The 11775-nt window shown below is 44.4% G+C and overlaps 1 protein-coding gene across 1 annotated transcript in view; it reads left to right on the top strand.

Moving 5' to 3' along the window:
• The first annotated feature begins 8910 nt into the window (after positions 1-8910).
• The window catches only part of DAB1 (DAB adaptor protein 1), a 195579-nt gene continuing 192714 nt past the window's right edge, over positions 8911-11775 (top strand). The window contains exons 1-2 of the mRNA XM_090146727.1: positions 8911-9404; positions 10243-10314. The gene's annotated coding sequence lies outside the window, so the exon portion shown is untranslated. The remainder of the gene's footprint in view (positions 9405-10242; positions 10315-11775) is intronic.

Below are 11775 nucleotides of genomic sequence, written 5' to 3'. Positions count from 1 at the left end.
TACTAGAAGAGTAGTTATTGCAGTATTATATATATCTTCCTTTTCAGTAAAGGAACAGTAATGTAAGGGTGTGGGATATAGAAGATACAGCATTTTAACTGATACCCATCCAGCAGATATCAACGGACAGGCTGAGCTTACAGTGCTTCGTATCTCGAAGCTGGGGCAGAGGGTCCACAGCCCTACAGACCAACAAAGTGGGCTGAAATGGGCTCATTTTGCCTCGGTCAGTGTTGGCATGGCCCATCACACAGCTGGCCATGCTGTGGCCACTCCTGCTGTCAGGCAACTGAATGTCTCCATGTCCCCAGCTGAAAAGTAGGGCTACAAGTCAGAGGGACGGTGAGCAAAATAACCTGATAATAACAAATACTGTTTGTGCCACTGACACAGAAGTTTTCATTTTTCTGGAACGCTGCAGATTTTGTCAGTTTAAATCTGCACCACATGAGCGGGCTATCTGGTTTGCTCAGCTGGTAATGGAATGGGTGACCCCCATTGCCAATCCAGATTCTGTTTAAGTCAGACAGCAAATACACGTAGAAAGGTCGGTGGGACACACGGGTGTAAGCGAGACCAGGCAGAAGCCCTGAGCTCCCTGTATTTTGTGTGCTGTGCGTTTTGACTTAGCATCTGCCTTGGCTCTGTGTACATAAGGACTTAATTCCCAGGTGGGGCTGTGTGAGGTCTGGAAGTGCTCCAGCACGTAGCCCAAGGCATCGCCCTTGGTTGTGAGCGATTCCTGATCTGTTTGGGGTAGGATGGGGTTGGAAGGAGCGATGAGGGAAGCAAGGAGCCCAGCAGCCCTCAATGGGGAGCCTGTGTTGATGGTGACATCGGGCTGGCTGCGTTACCACAGTGCTTGTGCTCAATGGAAAATAACAAATAAGAAACCTAGGCTGTGTTATCAGACTGTGCGAAAATTAAGTGTTTGGAAGTAAAGCCTCCTCCAGATATTTAAAATTCAGCAAGGTTTTTTTTGTCCCGGGTCTTGAGATGTTAATGACTTTGACTAATTGTCAACACCACCAATTACTATGACTGATACCTTATCATTTCCCACAATGAGCAATGCTAATTAAAATTGATTGTGCTGCTGTTCTGGCACAGCAGCGAGTTTCCTTTTCATTTTTTTGTTTAAACATGAGCTCATTGTGCCGATTTGGTGAATTAAATAAGGAAAGCTCATTATTCTGATGTTTATTTTTGAGCAGGGGTTTTAAACCACTTTGGAAGCCTTTTACAAGTGTCAAAGAAACAGAAGAGCTTGAATAAATTGTGTTTCTGGGGTACCAAAACATACACCTAATAATAATATTTAGCTCTCTTATACCACAGTGCTTTCTACGTGATCCCATTTCTGTACAAACGGAACTGCTCCCATTATCTCTGTAAGGTGGGTAAACACTATTACTTCTGTTTCACAGATATTGAAGCTGAGACACAGGAGCTTTGATTCTCTAATAGCACTGCACTTCAAGCTATTCAATTAGATTACAGATAGCTGTCTTCCAGGAATCAAGAGACTGGTTATGTTGTAATTTCCAAGGCTGACTTCTTTGGATTTTGTACTGACTTGGCCTTTTATTTCATGCTCGTTTTTTTGAGCGTGTGATATTTGTTTCTTTCTCAAAGATAGGATCAGCTCTTCCTTGCTGCTGGCCTGTCCTATGCTGGCTTCTGCCCACCAGTTTTGCTTACCCATACACAGGGTGCAGCCAGGGACGAGGACTGGATTTGTCCTCCTCTCTCATGACATTTGCTTCATCAAGGAGCAAGAGAGGTCACAGAGAGGAGGGATGGCTGGCTTACAGCGTGGGGTGGCACCTTGCAAGTTGTTGCATATCTCTCGTGGAGTGCTGCAGTTGTGCTTCGAGTTCAGCTCTTTATTTTATGTGAGCTTCTCTATGGGGAGTGTTTATGGGATAGGTTACCAGTGGAAGATGTACTTGCTTTTCAAACTGTTCTACTGCTGTCTTCTTTTTAAGTGGCTGATTGCAGTTACCAGCACAAGTCTATGACTTTATCCTTCTGGAGATTGATTTAATTGGAACAATTGATTCTTGCCATGATCAGTAAGGGATGAGTTAATGTGTGATGGATATAAATGCATGGAATTGCCTTCGATATTCCTTACTTCCTCCCGTGTAGTCTAGAAAATGCATCAACTACTTTATGGTCTTTTTTTTTTTTCTTTAAAGCTGCATATAAATATGCAGAACTACTTTAAAATAAGATGTCCCTGAGGTTTTGACCAAACCTCATGTTTGCTTCCACAGAATCTTATATGATCAGTTACAGAGCAGTATGTCAATCAAAATTGCTTATATTTATTGAGAAAAAGCTTGTAAATATCTGATGTTTGAAAGCAAGATAAAAAATACTTATATTACAAAAACATCAATAGCAAAAAATTACAATTTAAAGGTATTTCTGCTCTGAACACCATTCTTCCTTATTTTCAGTGACATGAGTTTCCTTTGAGCGTTGATTTCTCTTCTGATCTCTCTCCTGATAAGAGCTAGGAGCAACCTTGTAAGTTTGCAGCACTCCTTATGCCACAACACTGTGATTGACTCCACTGCAAATCCTCCTTGCTGCAAAAAGAGGGGTGGTCCTTGTTTGATTCTCCTTTCCCATCAGGTGTGGTAAAAAAAATAGTGTTTTCAGCAATTTTTTCTGTATGGTTATGAGAAAGATAATGTGGCAGCATGCAGCAGGGGCTGAGTCGGGCTTTGTGCTTGGGGTCACGAGGCAGGAGCAGCCCCACAGCATCACAATTGGATGCCAAGTTGAGCTGGCCCTTCAGCAAGGCCTCCTGCTGGGTCTCAAATGGAGCTCTCCTGAGTGTTTCACCTGGGTGATTTATTTATTTTTTTTAAATACTGGGAAAGCATTAGGAAACAGGGCTGGAGAAGTGCAGAGTGTTCTCATCGGATGCAAGACCTCCATTTCTTTTTTAGCAGTGAAAGAGCTGGGAAGTGTACTGGGTGTATTCAGCTGCCATGCTGAAGGCAGCCTTCTCTGAGGATGACACCCCGTTGCCATTAGCAGGAGAAGCTGTGAAATAACACACCAAATATGTCTTTTTGAAGCACACTGAACCTAATTCTCCTCTCGTTTGTATTGATGTCTCTCTGTGGACTGCTCTGTGGTGCAGAAAAGCAAAGAGGAATCATGGCTGACTGCCTTTCGCAGCGCAACGAGGCGGACGTGGGGATGGGAGATTTTCCTTTCTCTTCTGTATCCAAATGTCCCCTGGAGTTTTGTTGTGAAAAGTTGGTTATAAAAATTGAGAGGGTGAGGAGGGGGGGAATATGTCATTTGGGTTGTGATTTGCTGTTAATTAAACTTCAGTGTGACACATCCTTTATGTCAGGGGATTCCTGATTCTCATCTCAGTGGCCTGGTAGAACGGAGGAGCATCTCCATTGAGATCAATGCTCATTATTATTTCCCTCATTATCATCATGATCCTCATCAGTATTTGTTCTACAACACTGGCTGTGGAACGGAAGCATAGGGAGAGATGACCCTTGCCTGTTCCTGTTGAAAATCTTTCATTTTTAACAGACATGAGGCTGGCAGGGAGAAGCAGCAGTGAATTCTTCACAGAGAATTAGATGCAACTACATGGAAGTCAGAAATCAACCTTTCTCTCCACCGTAAATGACATGATGAGATAATCACATTTCATTATCCTTGTCACAGTACAAGCACTCATACATAGGTTGAAAGCTACGGCACACGGGAGGGTGTTGGGTGTTGTGAGACAGGTTTTGGGTGCGTGAGCAAGGATGGAGCTTAGAAGTAGATGGGGATGGAGTCTCCCCAAACAATAGGCAAGGGGAGGGTGGTTAAATTGGATAGTTGTTTCCTAGAGAGTGCAGATATAGCATGGGAGGTAAAGGCTGCAGCCTTGACCTGTTTCTGTTTGGCACCATAAACGGGGGGGTGGACAACTGTGTTTTCTCCTCAGCTGTTACTGTGAGGAAAATGTCAATCCCAATAGTTATATGGAGGGGTGTGATTTTTGAGGATCACTCAGACAAGCAGCTAATAATTCCACAACCTCTCCATGCCAGGATTTTCTCTAGTCTGGGGTTAGGAAGCAAATGGAGCTGTTACTGTTTCTTGCACAGTAAGGATGGTTTACAAACACCTTCACCTTGTTATATGCTGTCTATAGGAAAGCTGCAGCTATCTCTTTGGGGAAGACCACAACTCAGAACGTAACGACTGTTGAAAGCTTTGGGGGTTCCTGTGCAAGATCAAAACTAGTCGGGATCAGCTTTGCTTCCAGCTTGATGAAAGAGGTGTTAATCCTGCAGCTCATAAAGAATTTAAGATTATAAATGCATGAACCGCAGCCTGGAAGATTAGAAGAACACTTAAATAAATGATAGAGGCTGGATTGACAGGAAGGGCGTCATGCTGGGAGCAACTTTGCCCTCTTCTGGGTCCACCAGTTTCCAGCTCATGAGCTCCCAGCTACAGCAAAGCACTGTGGTGATGATGGCTGCCAGAATCCAGTAGTTCCCTTGGTGTCTCTGCCTGTGGACCATGGCCAGTGGCCCTTGTTGCATCATTCAGGTGGTGGATGATGCATGTCTTTCTCTATGGGATGCTGGTTTGACAACAACCTTCAAAATACGCCACTGGGCCGACAGGGATGTGCCAGGCAGGGGCAGAAATGAAATAATTGATGCTGGGGAGAGTGGAGGGAATGCTGGGTTTGTGTGTGCTTATGGAACACACAAAAAAAGCAGAATAGTTGTTGTGTTTAGGGAGAGGTTTGGGGCCGTTCTGGACCTGGGGAGGGTAGCAAGCTGCCTTCTCTCATGTGAGCATTCTGACCTGGTGTGTTTGCCTAGCACATGGGTTATGGGCCACGGCTCAGCCTTGCCAGAAACTGCCCATGACCGTAGCAGTCATGTTTGATGTCTTCTGGCCCCAAGCCAGAGCAGTGTCCCCTTTGGGGAAGATCTCAGCTGCTCTTTGCAGAGAGTTACAGCTGAAGCTTTTTGTGCATTCTCCCCAGCAGCCATTTTAAACGCACAAGGTATTTTCCTCTCGTGGAAAAGCCTTTTGCAGTGGTAGGTATATGTTGCGTATTTTGTTGAAAGGCAGCGTGCTTCTGCATGTGCTGAGCAGCTACTGGCACACAGCACTGGGTGTCAGGCTGGCTGCAAGGCTTGTGTGCTGTAATTTGCCACTCTTAAGCCTTGCATGGCTAGTAAGCACAATCCTTCCTCTCAGACACAGGCACTCATCACAACAGATCAGAAGCAGCCACTGCTAGCCAGACTCATGAAAAAAGAAACGTATTTCATACAAGGCAAATAACAGGATGTTGCATATTTTTTTTATTATTAACTCTGAATTCATACAGTTAGAGATAAATATCTGTTTATCTCCTAAAAGATCCATCTCTCAACCTTTCTCATCAAATAGGAATTTGCATTATTTCACTGGTTTGTCTGTGCCTTCCACATGCTGGCGTTTGCAGCACATTCTGCATGGGCATCAGCTCTGCTGTCCTGTTGTCTTCTCTTCCTTCCACCAAAACTGGCCTCTCTTTCTTTCTTCCCCTTCCTACGGGCGATAAGGAATGTCTGCTCGATGGATAGAAAGAACAAAAATGCCTTCTTGTGACACCAGAAAGAAAATGATCCACTGAGTTATAGACTACTGAGCCTTTCATTTGTACCTGGTAAACTGGTTGAAATGATAAGAAAAAAGAAAACATTTGGAAGATGGTGATAAGATCAGGCTTATCCAGTAGAAAGGTACTGTAGGATGTGGTTGGAAGTGATAGGAAAAGCCTAGACATGATGACCCAGCAGGTCACTTACAGGCTTTCACTCTTAATCTCTTAGAAGTCTTTGAACTTGTCAATAAGAAACGAAGAGAGAGGAACTGGTTTATCTCACTTATTTATGATATTGAAAGGTCCTTTGCAAAGCCTCTCGTAAAAATCAGTCGAAAATACAAGGCAGGTAGGTGAAAGGGAGAAAGTATAGCCATGAATCAAAAAGTGAAACAAAGATAGATATAAATGGGTAATTTTCACCATGGCAGAGGATTAAACCAGGGGTTCCTTGTTGTTCTCAAGCCCTGTACCAGGTCTTTGTTCTGGGGAAAGGTATCCAGTGGGCAGCAAAAAGCCAATGAGGTTGGTCAAGTCCAGGGAAGACAAAGAGGAAGCTCGGAATGAGCTGATCAAGCTGGGACATGTGGCATGTATCCAAAAAATGTTCAGCGTTCATGGATGGCATTACCCCAAATTGTGGTCTCTGCTTCGATTTGCAAACCAGAAACAAAACACAGTCTTCAGTACTGCAGTCCCCGTGGGAGAAGATCTTGTTGGGGCTGCTAATGGGATAAGTTATGACCTGTTTCTTTCACTGATAACCTTCCCACGAGGGTCTGCATTTCAAGAAAAACTGCACCAGTGGCTTCAGGCTTCGATTAATGATCCTGTTGCAGAAGTACAGAAGGGTGAAGCAAACACATATACAACACTATCTAAAAATCAGCAGTGATCTGTGTCAGGGTAGTCCCATCAGTGAGGGAACCCAAATTAAGAGGCTTCACAAGCCAGCATGAATAATTTCACAAATTGCCACTGGGATTTAAGTTGGCTTATCTCACCCCTTTTAGGCACTACATCTTATTTTTAATAGCCATGCCTGTGTCTTTGTCCCACAGAGAAATTTTGCATAGGAACTAAAAGAAAACCAAACAACGTGGTCTGTTTGCTTTGCCTGCTGCTCTGACTGTTCCCTGTGCCATGGATTTAAAATTGCTGCATCCTTCTGGCTTCCTCACCCCTTTCCCCCTCCCCATTTTCCAGCCAGGTAAGGGACACAGGATGTCCCTTTCAAAGTAGAGGACTGAAGCCTGGCTGTTGGTAATTAGCAGGGAGAGCCTTTTAAGGAATTGAAATGTTGTGTTGTTATGATTTGGGAAACAAAAGCTGAATAAGAACTGCAACATTTAACTATGGAGTTTCGCTTTATTTTTCTCTAATGCAGGCTAAGCTGCCTTACAGCAATCTTTTAAATGTAATGATTGAGACTATTATAGGAAATACTATACGAAGCAGCTTTTTTTTTTTTTTTTTTTTTTTTTTTTCCAGCCTAAATAATAAGTAGGGCAAGGTTTTAAATGAGGCTAGAGTAATGAATGCTGTACAATAATTTTGATGATAAATTTCCCCGGAGGATAAAGTGGAAGAACAGAAGCAGGCTGTATTTAATCATGCAAAGTTAAAGGAATGCAGACCAACAAATGTTTAGAGATGTGCAGATTTTCTAACCTTTTCTGAGATGCTCTTGACCCTTTTTACATGAGAATGTCAGAGATGTGTGTAATAATTTGGAGGAGGGGCTGATCACATAGGGTCAAGTGTGTTTATGACATGGAGCACAGAAATTCCTGCTTTTTTGCATGCTGGAGGGCTCAGACGAGGATACTTGCTTTTCACAGCTGTCTCATCCCTCAGTGAACCTGAAAAGCTTGCTTTGGGCTGGTTGCTCTGCATAGACCCCCACGTTCATGCTAGGGCTGGGCAGTCATTCTGTATGGTACAGGTTGGGATATTTCACAGCATCACAGGGTTGGAAGGGACCTCATGAAGAATCATGAAGCTCCAACTCCCCTGCCACATGCAACCTCCCCATTTAATGCTAGACCAGGCTGCCCAGGGCCCCATCCAACCTGGCCTTGAACACCTCCAGGGATGGACAGGACATCCACAGCCCCTCTGGGCAGCTGTTCCAGCACCTCACCATTCTCATAGTGAAGAACTTCCCCCTGACATCCAACCTAAATCTTCCCTCCCTCAACTTAAAACCATTTCCCCTCGTCCTGCAGTTATCTACCCTTTCAAAGAGTTGACTCCCCTCCTGTTTGTAGGCTTCTTTTAGATACTGAAAGGCTGCAATTAAGTCACCCCACAGCCTTCTTTTCTCCAGGCTGAACAAGCCCAGCTCCCTCAGCCTGTCTTTGTAGGGGAGGTGCTCAGCCTTCTGGACCAGCTCTCCTCTGGACCCTCTCCAACAGCTGCCTGTCCTTTTGTTTTGGGGGCCCCAGATCTGGCCACAGTACTCCAGATGGGGCCTCACGATGGCAGTTTCATTTTATGCATCTCAAAATGATGGCTTTTTTTTTGCGTTCTTTAGCTCAAACCTGTAGCACTATTCGCTCTGCAGAGGAGAAAAGATTTCTGCCTGTCTGATCAATACGTAAAGCATATATTGATTTCCAGTTTAGGTGTTAACTTTTTAGCTCTTAGAAGCGCTCTTGGTATCAATTTTCACCTTGCCTGACGTTCATTATGCGCCGAACACTATGACAGTGAGTGAGGTAGGATCTGCTCTGGCAGGGCAGCTCGTTTAGTGACTTCAGGACTGAGATGTGCAAAGATTTACTTGTCTTGTGTAAGCACTACGGGACGTGAAATATCTGCATTTAAGGCAATGGCCTGAGAAGTGCTTTCATTCTGGCATGGCACTCGCTTCCTTTAGAGTTTCTTCACCTGCCTAGCCTGTCCCTGAAATGATATCATAAACTAATTAATAGCGCTGTTTATTACGTTCATGTTGTTGTCTAGTCATAATTCACAGAAAATGAGCCAGAGGTCCACAGCTCGGGTTGCTGGATGGCTGGGCTTTATTTAAGCAGTAAGACACACATGACAAGCGGTGCATTCCTATGTGATTATGCCTCCAGTAGAGTTAGGAGGCACAAGGTCAAAAGGCTCAGTGACTCTAACTACCTGAGAAGTGCCATGTAATCCTCTGCAAATGGGCTGTCTACAGTGTCTTATTGCTGGAACGGAGAGGGAATTATTTCTTTTTAGAGGCAGGCAGATGAATTACCTCTGTAATTGGCACAGGTGTGACATCACTGCCTGCCAATCAGAAATCCTCGTTCTCTTGGGTTTTAGCACCTTAATTTCAAGCTCGGGTCATGTGAAAAGAAAGGAAAATCGTTAAAATGGTGTTTTATCCTCTGTGTGCTCTGAGTCTCATCTGCTTGCTCCAGCGTGGGGAGCACCAGTAGTGCATGTGTTGTGCTGTGAATGGCTCTGCATAGCACCACCAGGCACCGAGCAGTGACTGCCATGTCTTTGAGCTGATGGCACTGCCAGCACCACCAGACTTCTTGTGCCTGAACAGCTGCAGGGAGGACAGGGCAGGACTGAAGCAGGGTCTGGAAGGCATCCAGCCTGAAGGCTCTTTTAGGGAGCAGAGAGCTCTCTACTTAGCCCTAAAGTTGATACGTGTTGCTTAAGCTTATTGCAAGTGAGTGTTTGTGCCTGAGAAAAAACGTCCTGAACATTGTTAAAACTCAGGAAGATCAGCAATCAAGGAAGCGTGGGGAGGGCAGACAGCAAGGTAAGCAATTCAGCCTGGCTGTGATCCCAAAATCAATGCGTAGCCATCAAATTCTTCCAGTCTAGCACCATCTTTTCCTTTCTTTTTATTGACAAACATAACCCCAAAATAATAAAATTCACCCTGATTTACAATTATTGTTGATAATATAAGCACACGCGGCTTGCAGCTTTGCTAGACTGAGCAGATGAGGAGCAGACCAGGAGGAGGAGGATGTTTATTGTAGGGTTATGGGAAGCTGGCAGCTGCTGCCATTTTGCTGCTGCCTTTGGATGGTGCTGCAGTGCTCAGCCCCTTCAGCATCAGCACAGATCTCAGGAATGGATCTTTGGATGTGGCTCTGAGCAGCCTGGTCTGGTGGTTGGAGACCCTGCACATAGCAGAGGGGTTGAAACTAGATGATCATTGTGGTCCTTTTCAACCCAGGCCATTCTATGATTCTATGATAAGGGTCAGGGCTTGCTGCAGCATCTTCATTTGGGGCCATGAAGAGTCGCTGTTCAGCCATGGAGGGTTTTGGGGGCAAGGCAAAAGGAATCATCATCCTGTCAGAGGGCAGAAATTTAACAAATAGTTTTAAGGGCTTAAAATAAATCTGTCTTCATAACCCAACTGCAGTGCTTTTTTCCTTTGGTGTGTTATAGAGGTAATGATACCTCTACAGTGAACTCAATTAACCTTCTGTAGCGTTCCGTGAGACAGGGAATCCTAAATCTTCTTTTTTATGAGTGCATGTGCAAGATTTGAGGCCACTTTGAACTTAGCATTAATAAATGCCATTTCCTAATTGGTGCCCATTTGTTTGTATTGTTTTTTTGTTTTGTTTTGTTTTTTACAGTGAGAAAGACATGGTGGCTGTGAGCAGAATCTAGCGTTCATGGTTGGAAAGAGCTTTCCACACAGAAGTGAGGTAATTTTACTTCTTTTTAAATTATTAACCATGCAAATCTGTTGCTCATGTCGATGCCATTTGGGAGTTTCTGTTGCTTAATGATGTTATGAGATGATCTTAAGAGATTGAGCCCTGTCTTCCTGGGTGTAAATGAATGCTGCCCATGAGAACCAGGTGACTCTCCTCTGCCTAAGAAATGATGCACATTGAGAACCCTTTGGAAATACAATAGAAAAAGGACCAGGTAGGAAAAGCGGTGTTCACAGCTCAGTTTTCCTATAGAAAACAGTTCTTCTGTTCCATGATACATCCTAGTAGGTGTGTGTCGCATCAGCACTCAGTAGTGTACTTTCCTGCCTTGCCTCTGAGATCTTAAACTGAAGGCATCTTGCACAGAAATGTTTTGTCTGGGGGGGGAAATGTCAGCAAGAAATGAGAAAACAAGAGAAATGGATGATCCCCTGTAATGCATACCCTATAATATAATCATTGTTGTTTGATAAAAGAGACAATTCCAGCACCTCTCAGTGCCCCGCTAGGTATGTTTGGATTTATTATTCAAAAAGGCACAATCAGATCTCTTCATTCAGTTGACAAATGGGAGCTATTCAATTCAGTATCTGCCTCTTATTTATAGCGTGTGGTGGGGTGATTTATACGCTAGCTGCAGATCTTCCAAACAGTTTTAATTAGCAGCATTGGCTATTAGAGTTGAGAGTCCCGGAGCTTCTCAGTCATATGTGTCCCTCTAATACTGAACAGAAATCTTAGTTTTTGCTGGGCAGTGCTTTTCTCTTTTCTTTTTCTGCCTGCACAGGAGCATACCTGTGCTGCAGCAGCTGGGGGGATGCACTCATGCATGCAGCTCTGAGGTCGAGGGAGGTAATGCCATTTGTTGCTGTGCCCTGGGAAAACAGGGCGGTCCATGGGGCATTGCCACCAACATCACACAGGGGTTGCAAGGGTCACCAGTGACTTCTGTTCTGAGAACAAAGGAAGCATGGAAGATGCTTCAGCCAGCTGCTGAGGCTGCCTGTATGGGTGATGCTGGATCCCGCTCTGCGTTTTTGGAGGGTGATGGAGCAGAGGAGGCAGGAACCCTTGTCTGAGCACATCTTGTGGTTGGAGCAGCCGCTGTGCCAGTTTTCCTCCGTGTGTTGTCTGATGATATAAGTATTTCCCTCTGCTGTTTCCTTATCCTGAGAGCTGCTCTGGCTTGTGGTCTAATTGGTACCCAGAGGTAGGAGCAGCGTGAGGTGAACTAGGGAAGGCACGAGCTGGAGTCTCTATTATTTTCACGCATCTGGTAAGAATGTAATCCCTTTGAGACCTCTCCCTATCTGTCAAACCTGAGATGAACCAACAGGTTCAGAAGTTATTTGGGGAAGCAATGACTGACAGAACAATTGCACTGCTCTTGTGGTTTGGTTTTTTTTTTTTTTTTTTTTCCTGGGAAACCAGGCTAGAAAAGCACACAAA

The sequence above is a fragment of the Phasianus colchicus genome, chromosome 9, assembly GCF_987193195.1.
Source record: "Phasianus colchicus chromosome 9, bPhaCol1.hap1.1, whole genome shotgun sequence".
NCBI classification, from domain to species: Eukaryota; Metazoa; Chordata; class Aves; order Galliformes; family Phasianidae; genus Phasianus; species Phasianus colchicus.
The sequence above is the reverse complement of the archived record's forward strand: the minus strand, read 5'-3'. Positions and strand labels throughout refer to the sequence as shown.